This window comes from Equus quagga, chromosome 9 (assembly GCF_021613505.1).
Source record: "Equus quagga isolate Etosha38 chromosome 9, UCLA_HA_Equagga_1.0, whole genome shotgun sequence".
NCBI lineage: Eukaryota > Metazoa > Chordata > Mammalia > Perissodactyla > Equidae > Equus > Equus quagga.
Genome location: NC_060275.1, coordinates 46,785,399 through 46,795,222, shown reverse-complemented (window position 1 = coordinate 46,795,222; position 9,824 = coordinate 46,785,399).

Sequence of the window (9,824 nt, the reverse complement as noted above, 5' to 3'; positions counted from 1 at the left end):
GATAACTGTAAAAAGAAATATTATGTGGGGCTGGCCCAGTGGCGTAGTGGTTAAGTTCATGTGCTCCTCTCGGGCAGCCTGGGGTTCACGGGTTCAGATCCCAGGTGCAGACCTACACACCACTCATCAAGCCATGCTGTGGCGGCATCCCACATATGAAAAATAGAGAAAGATGGGCATGGATGTTAACTCAGCAACAATATTCCTCAAGCAAAAAGAGGAAATTGGCAACAGGTGTTAGTTTAGGGCCAATCTTCCTCACCACTCCGAAAAGAGAAAGAAATACTGTAACAATAAAACCATGTTGTTAGTGCTGTCTCAATACAATTTTTTGTCAAAACTTGGAGCCTGAGATATTTTCTTTTTGTTGTACGGAGAGATCGGCACAGGCTAGAGAGGCGTTAAGGTCATTCCAGCACCAGGCAGAGAGTTTCTCCTTGACTTTACCATAAGGATTGAAAGAGAATTGAAAATGACATAGCTTCCACCCAGTGTGATTGCATTTACTTATTTACTTATCCATTTATTTTTATTTAAAAAACACATACATGGCACTCACCAGGTACCAGGCTGGTTCTAAGTAATTTACAATCGTTAACTTATCTAATCCTCGTAAGGACCCTGTGAGATAGTACTATTGTTACCCTCAGTTTGCAAATGAGGAAAATGAGGCACAAAGAGGTTAAGTGATTTGCTCAAGGTCACCTGGCTAAAATTTGACAGAGCTCGTATTCAAAATCAGACATTTTCACTGGAGTTGTCCCAACACCAGTCCACACTGCCTGTGTGAGAGGGGGACCCAATGCTCCGAGAAGCCATGTGCACATGTTACCTAATGTCATAGCATGTGCTACCTAAAATAATCAGGCCACACTGCGGTGCAAGCCCCACACCGAGAGGAACACTGAGTTAGCACTGTCCTCAAATTCCTCCTTCCTGGTGAATCTTCCCTTATGGTCCAGCCTTCAGTGATGGCCTTGTCCCCTGACCGCCTGAACCACTTTCTGTCTGTTACTCTCTGGATTGTTAGCATTGATAGACTTGAATGGTTAGAGTTTTAATATTAACATATTAATATTAAATAATATTAATGTTACATTAATTTAATATTTGCTAATATATTCATGAATGATATTAATGTATTTTTCTCCCCTGGTAGATTCTTAAGTCCTATAAAGGAAGGAAATATTTCATTTCCTTTGGAATCAATCATTATACCTGGTAGGTGCTTTATAAATGATTTAATAATCACTGTACTCATATATAAATTAATGTTTCTGAAGAAATAATGAAACGTACATATATCCTTTTTTTTTTTTTAAAGAAAAGCACATAAGAATAAATTTTCACACACAAAAAAAGTAGTTCCAGAGAGGATGAAGGTAAATGCAGGACAGGGTCATGCAGTATATACAAGGAAATGTTGCCCCTCAGATGTTTTGTATGTGATTTGGTAACTAGACAAAGTAATAAACAAGCTGTTATTTAGAACTAACTACATTGGCAAGTACTATTATGTGATTTTACAAGAGGAAAAACTGAGAATCAGAAAGAGTAATTTGCCCAAGATTCTGTAATCCAGATTTGAGAATGGAACTCAAATTGGATTTGGGAACTGCCTGAATCCAAGAATTACACTTCACAAGTATGTCACCCACACAACTGGGGAGAGTTAAGTGTGAATTTAGCTATGAGAAAATATAAATGTAGTGTCATATGTGCTTTTTTTTTTTTATTGTGGTAAAAGAACACACAATAAGATAGCTACCTTCCTGACAAATTTTGAAGTGTGAAGTATAGTATTGTTAACTACAACCACAATGTTCTACATCAGATCTCTAGAACTACGTCATCTTGCGTGACTGGAGCTTTATACCCATTAAACAGCGACTCCTCCTTTCCCCCCTCTCCAGTCCCTGCCAACCACCATTTTACTTTCTGATTCTACGAATTTGACTACTTAAAATGCCTCAAATAAGCAGAATCATGAAATTCTTTTGGATAAATACCCAGAAGTGGGATTGCTGGATCATATGGTAGTTTTGCTTTTAATTTTTCGAGGAGCCTCCCTTCTGTTTTCCATAGTGGCTTCACCAATTTACATTCCCACCGATGATGCACGAGGGTTCCCTTTTCTCCACATCCTTGCTGACATTTGTTTCACACTGATTGATTCTCATATTTTGAATCATCCTTGCATCCTAGAGATAAATCCCATTTGGTCATGGTGTATAGTTCTTTTAATGTGCTGTTGAACTCTGTTAGTATTTTGTTGAGGATTTTTGCATCTAAATTCATCAGGGATATTGGCCCATAATTTTCTTTTCTTCTGGTTTCTTTGGCATTGGTATCAGGATAATCCTGGTCTCATAAAATGAGTTTGGAAATGTTTTTTCTTCTTTAATATTTAGGAAGAGTTTGAGGAGGATTGACATTAATTCTTTAAATGTTTAGTAGAATTTCTCAATAAAGTCATCTGGTCCTGGGCTTTTCTCTGTTGGCAGGCTTTGATTACTGGTTCAATCTCCTTACTCATTATGGATCTGTTTAGACTTTCTATTTATTCATGATTCAGTCTTGGTAGGTTGTATGTTTCTAGGAATTTACTCATTTCTTCTGGGTTATCCAATCTGCTGTTGTATAATTATTCATAATAGTCTCTTATGATGCTTTTTATTTCTGTGGCATCAGTTATAATGTCTTCTATTTCATTTCTGGTTGTTTTTTATTCGAATCTTCTCTCTTTTTTTTTCTTAATCTAGCTAAAGATTTGTCAATCTTGTTATCTTTAAAAGAAAACCCAACCTTTAGCTTTGTTTATTTTTTCTATTGTTTTTCTATTTACTATTCCATTTACTTCTGCTCTAACCTTAATTATTTCCTTCTGCTAAACTTGGGCTTAGCTTGTCCTTCTTTTTCTAGTGATGTACTGCCAGAAGGGTTATTTGAGCTCTTTCTTCTTCTTCTTCTTTTTTTTTCTGGTGAGGAAGTTTGGCCCTGAGTTAACATCTGTTACCAATCTTCCACTTTTTGCTTGAGGAAAATTAGCACTGAGCTAACATCTGTGCCAATCTTCCTCTATTTTGTATGTGGGATGCCACCATAAGATGGCTTGATGAGCAGTGTGTAGGTCTGCACCCGGGATCCAAACCTGCAAACCCCAGGCCACTGACACAGAGCACACAAGCTTAAACACTACACCACCTGACTGGCCCCTCTTTCTTCTTTTTAATGTAGACATTGATCACTATAAATTTCCTTCCTAAGACTGCTTTCACTGCATCCCATAAGTTTTGGTATGTAGCATTTTCATTTTTATTTGTTTCAAGATTTTTTTAATTTCCTTTTTGTTATTTCTTTGACCCATTTGTTGTTCAAGTGTGTGTTGTTTAATTTCCACGTCTGCTAACTTTCTAGTTTTCCTTCTGCTGTTAATTTCTAATTTCATTTTATTGTGGTTGGGAATATACTTGGTATGATTTTAATCTTCTTATTAAAACTTGTTTTGTGACCTAAAATATGATACATTCTGGAGGATGTCCCATATGCACTTGAGAAGGATGTGTATTCTGCTCCTGTTGAGTAGAATGTTCTGTATATGTCTGTTAAATCCATTTGGTCTATAATGTTGCTCAAGTCTTCTGTTTCTTTATAGATTTTCTGTCTGGATGTTCTATCTATTATTCAAAGTGGAGTAATGAAATTCCTCACTATCTTTGTATTGCTGTCTATTTCCCCCTTCAGTTCTGTCAGTGTTTACTTCATATATTTGAGTACTCTGAAGTGGGGTGCAAATATATTTATAGTTATTATATCTTCTTAGTAAATTGACTGTTTTATCCTTAAGTAATGCTCTTCTTTGTCTCTTTTGACAGTTTTTGACTTAAAGTCTATTTTGTCTCGTATACATATGGCCACCCTCTTCTTTCAGTTATCATTTTCATGAAATATCTTTTTGTTATGCATTCACTTTCAGCAGTTGTGTGTCCTTAAATATAAAGCAAGTCGCTTGTAGACAGCATACAGTTGGATCTTGCTTTTCATGCATTCAGCTATTCTGTGTCTTTTGATGTAGTCTACACAGAAATTTAAATATAGTGATGTACACCTGAAATTTATATAATGTTATAAACTAATGTTTCCTCAATTAAAATAAGAGAAACAACAAAAATTTACAAAAAGAAAATTGAAATGAGAACATTTAAATAATTTGACAATAAACATACGTTTAGAAATCAATCAGAGATTAAAACATAGGTCTTCTAATATTTTTAAAAAAAGTAGTTGTTGATAGGGTAGGATTTACTATTGTCATTTCATTGCTGGCTTTCTGTCTTATAGATTTTTTTGTTACTCTTTTCCTTACTTGCTGTCTCCTTTTGTGTTTTGCTGATTTTTTGTAGTGACGTGCTTTGATTCCTTTCTTATTTTCTTTTGTACATCTTCTATAGGTATTCTCTTTGCAGTTACCATGGGGGTTCCAAGAAACATCTTATGGTCATAACAATCTGTTTTAAACTAATAATAAATTGACTTCAAATGCATACAAGTACTCTATGCTTTTACTTCTCCCTGTACCCACTTTGTTGTAGATGTCACAAATTACTTCTTTTTATGTTGTGTATTCATTAACATTTTCTTAATTGAGTTCATAATAGTTTACATCAACGTAAAATTTCAGCTGTACATTATTTCTTGTCTGTCACCACGTAAGTCCTCCCCTTCACCACCTGTGCCCACCCTACATGCCCCTTCCCCTGGTAACCACTGAACTGTTTTCTTTGTCCATGTGTTTGTTCATATTCCATATATGAGTGAAATCACATGGTGTTTGTCTTTCTCAGTCTGGCTCATTTTGCTTAGCATAATTCCCTCTAGGTCCATCCATGTTGTTGCAAATGGTATGATTTTGTCTTTTTTTATGGCTGAGTAGTATTCCCTTGCACATATATACCACATCTTCTTTATCCAATCATCAGTCCATAGGCACTTGGATTGTTTCTGTATCTTGGCTATTGTGAATAGCGCTGCAATGAACATAGGGGTACATACATTACTTTGGATTATTGATTTCAACGTTGTGTGGGCAGATACCCAGTAGTGAGATAGTTGGGTCATATGGTAGTTCTATTTTTAATTTTTGGGGGAATCTCCATACGTTTGCCATAGTGGCTGCACCCATTTGCATTCCCACTAGCAGTCTATGAGGGTTCTCTTTTCTCCACAGCTTCTCCAATGTTTGTTATTTTTAGTCTTAGTGATTATAGCTGTTTTAACAAGTGTAAGGTGATATGTCAGTGTAGTTTTGATTTGCATTTCCCTGATGATTAGTGATGTTGAACATCTTTTCATGTGTTTATTGGCCATCCATATATACTGTCTGGAAAAATGTCTGTTCTAAAAAAATGTCCTCTGCCCATTTTTTGATCAGGCTGTTTGCTCTTTTATTGTTCAGTTGTGTGAGTTCCTTATATATCATGGAGATATCCCTTTGTCAGACATATGATTTGCAAATATTTTCTCCCAGTTGATGGGTTGTCTCTTTGTTTTGATCCTAATTTCCTTCACCTTGCAGAAGCTCTTTAGTCTGATGAAGTCCCACTTGTTTCTTTTTTCTTTTGTTTCCCTTATCTAAGACATGGTATTTGAAAAGATCCTTTTAAGTTCAATGTCAAAGTACATACTACCTATGTTACCTTCCAGGAGTTTTATGGTTTCAGGACTTATCTTCAAGTATTTGATCCATTTTGAGTTTATTTTTGTGTATGTCATGAGATAATGGTCTACTTTCATTCTTTTGCATGTGGCTGTCCAGTTTTCCCAACACCATTTATTGAAAAGACTGACTTTTCTTCATTGTACATTCTTGGCACCTTTGTTGAAGATTAGCTGTCTGTAGATGTGCAGGTTTATTTCTGGGCTTTCAGTTCTGTTCCATTGATCTGTGTGTCTGTTTTTGTACCAGTACCATGCTGTTTTGATCACTATGGCTTTATAGTACATTTTGAAGTCAGTGATTGTGATGCCTCCAGCTTTGTTCTTTTTTCTCAGGATTGCTTTTGCAATTTGGAGTCTTTGGTTGCCCCATATGAATTTTAGGATTCTTTTTTCTATTTCCGTGAAGAATGTCTTCTGATTGAGATTGTATTGAATCTGTAGATTGCTTTGGGTAGAATGGACATTTTAACTATGTTTACTCTTTCAATCCACATGCATGGAATGTCTTTCCATCTCTTTATGTCATTATCTATTTCTTTCAGTGATGTTTTATAGTTTTTGTTGTATGAGTCCTTCACCTCCTTGGTTAAATTTATTGCTAGGTACTTTATTCTTTTAGTTGCATTTGTAAAAGGAATCATATTCTTGAGTTCTCTTTCTGTAAGTTCGTTATTGGAGTACAGAAATGTGACTGATTTTTGTAAGTTGATTTTGTACCCTGCAACTTTACTGTAGTTGTTAATTATTTCTAATAGTTTTCCAATGTATTCTTTAGGATTTACTATGTATGTGATCACTATACATATATGTATACTATACACTATGTATATGATCACTATACAAACTATGTATATGATCATGTCATCTGCAAACAGCCAGAGTTTCACTTCTTCACTCCTTATTTGGATTCCTTTTATTCCTTTCTCTTGACTAATTGCTCTGGCCAAAACCTCCAGTACCATGTTGACTAAGAGTGGTGATAGTGGGCATTCTTGTCTTGTTCTTGTTCTCAGAGGAATGGCATTCGGTTTTCGCCCACTGAGTATGATGTTGGCTGTGGGTTTGTCATATATGGTCTTTATTATTTTGAGGTAATTTCCTTCTAACCTCACTTTTTAAAGAGTTTTTATCCTAAATGGCTGTTGGATCTTGTCAAATGCTTTCTCTGCATCTATTGAGATGATCGTGTGGTGTTTATTCCTCAATTTGTTGATATGGTGTATCACATTGATTGATCTGCGGATGTTGAACCATCCCTGTGTCCCTGGAATAAATCCTGCTTGATCATGATCTGTGATCTTTTTGATGTAGTGCTGTATTCGAGTTGCCAATATTTTGTTGAGGATTTTTGCATCTATGTTCATCAGTGATATTGGCCTGTAGTTTTCCTTTTTTGTGTTGTCCCTGTTAGGCTTTGGTATCAGAGTGATTTTGGCCTCGTAAAATGTGTTAGTGTTTCATCTTCCCTAATTTTTTGGAATAGCTTGGAAAGGATAGGTATTAAATCCTCTCTGAAAGTTTGGTAGAATTCCCGAGGGAAGCCATCTGGTCCTGTGATTTATTCTTTGGGATGCTTTTCATTACTGTTTCAATCTCTTTCCTTGTGAGTGGTCTATTCAGATTGTCTGTTTCTTCTTGATTCAGCTTTGAGAGTTTATAAGAGCCAAAGAATTTATCCATTTCCTCTAGATTGTCCATTTTGTTGGCGTATATTTTTTTGTAGTGTTCTCTTATAATCCGTTGTATTTCTGTGGTATCCGTTGTTATTTCTCCTCTTTCATTTCTAATTTTGTTTATATGAGCCTTCTCTCTTTTTTTCTTTGTAGGTCTGGCTAGGGGTTTGTCAATTTTATTTATCTTCTCAAAGAAACAGCTCTTTGTTTCGTTGATGCTTTCTACTTCATTTTTTGTTTCAATAGCATTTATTTCTGCTCTGATTTTTATTATTTCTCTCCTTCAGCTGATTTTGGGCTTTGTTTGTTCTTCTTTTTCTAATTAAGTTAGGTGTAATTTGAGGTTGCTTATTTGGGATTTTTCTTGTTTGTTAAGGTGAGCCTGTATTGTGATGAATTTCCCTCTTAATATGGCTTTTGCTGCATCCCATATAATTTGGTATGATCTGTTATCATTTTCATTTGTCTCCAGATATTTTTTGATTTCCCCTTTAATTTCCTCAGCAATCCATTGCTTGTTCAATAGCTTGTTGTTTATCCTCCACATCTTTGTCCCTTTCTCAGCTTTTTTCTTGTAGTTCATTTCTAGCTTTATAGCATTGTGATCGGAAAACATGCTTATTATTGTTTCAATTTTCTTAAATTTATTGAGGCTTGCCTTGTTTCTCAACATATGGTCTATCCTTGAGAATGTTCCATGCACACTTGAGAAGAATGTGTACTCTGCTGTTTTTGGATGGAGTATTCTATATATGTCTACTAAGTCCAACTGGTTTAGCTTTTCATTCAATTCCACTGTTTCCTTGTTGATTTTCTGTCTGGATGATCTATCAATTGATTTGAGTGGAGTGTTGAGGTCCCCTCCTATTATTTTCTTATTATTAATATCTTATTTTAGGTTTGTTAATAGTTGCTTTATGAACTTTGGTGCTCCTGTGTTGGGTGCATAGACATTTATAAGTGTTATTTCTTGCTGGAGTGTCCCTTCGATCATTATATTCTGCCCCTCTTTGTCTCTCTCTACCTGTCTTACTCAAAGTCAACTTTGTCTGATATAAGTATTCCAACATTTCCTTGCATTTGTTTGCCATTAGCTTGGAGTATCGTCTTCCATCCCTTCACTCTGAGCCTGTGTTTGTCATTGGAGCTGAGATGTGTTTCCTGGAGGCAGAAAATTGTTGGACCTTGTTCTTTAACCCATCTCACCACTCTGTGCTCTTTTATTGGAGAATTCAGTCCATTTATGTTTAGGTTGATTATCGATATATGAGGGCTTAGTACTGCCATTTTATCACTCGTTTTCCAGTTCTACATTTCCTTTGTTTCTTGTCCTGTGTGTTTTGGTGTATCCATTGAATTATGTAGTTTTTTATGATGTGTTTCTTTGTTCTCTCCTTATTTATTATTTGTGTCTCTGTTCTTCTTTTTTGTTTAGTGGTTACCGTGAGATTTGTATTCAGAATCTTGTATATAAGGTAGTCCATTTTCTGATGGCCTCTTATTTCCTTAGTCTAAACCGATTTAGCCCCTTTCCTCCTCCCCTCCTAAGCTGTTTTTCTCACATCTTATTCTGTCTTGTGAGTTTGTGGTTAAAATGACATTATTATCTTTGTTTTTGGTGTTTTCCTTCCCTTTATCTTTAATGCTATACTTGAGTATTTGCTATCCTGATTCTGTCTACCTATTTATCTCCTTACTCCATGCTTTGTAAGCCCTTTCTCCCTGTTTCTTTTTTTTTTTCCAGGTATGAGGGCCTTCTTGAGGATTTCTTGTAGGGGAATCTCATGGCTATAAACTCCCTTAGCTTTTGTTTGTCTGGGAAAGTTTTTATTCATCCATCATATCTGAAGGATATTTTTGCTGGATAGAGTATTCTTGGCTGATAATTTTTGTCTTTCGAAGGCTTGAATATGTCACTCCATTCTCTCCTAGCCTGTAAGGTTTCTGCAGAGAAATCCACTGAAAGCCTGATAGGGGTTCCTTTGTAGGTTATTTTCTTCTGCCTCGCTGCCCTTAGTATTCTTTCTTGCTCATTCATTTTTCCCAGTTTTACTACTATGTGCCTTGCAGTAGGTCTTTTTGCATTGACATATCTAGGAGATCTGGAAGCCTTTTCCACATGGATACCCATCTTTTTCCTAAGGTTTTGGAAGTTCTCTGCTATTATTTCTTTGAACACACTTTCTGCTCCATTCTCCTTCTCTTCTTCTGAAATACTTATGTTGGAATTCTTATGATGGCATTCTTATGTTGCATTTCCTAATTGAGTCAGATATTTCTCAGTGACTTTCTTCATTTCATTTAGTCTTAGTTCTCACTCCTCCTCCATCTGGAGCATTTCAACATGTCTATCTTCAGTTATGCTGATGCGCTCCTCTATGGTGTCTACTCAAGTGCTCATGGAATCTGTATTTTGTTTTATTTCTTCTATTG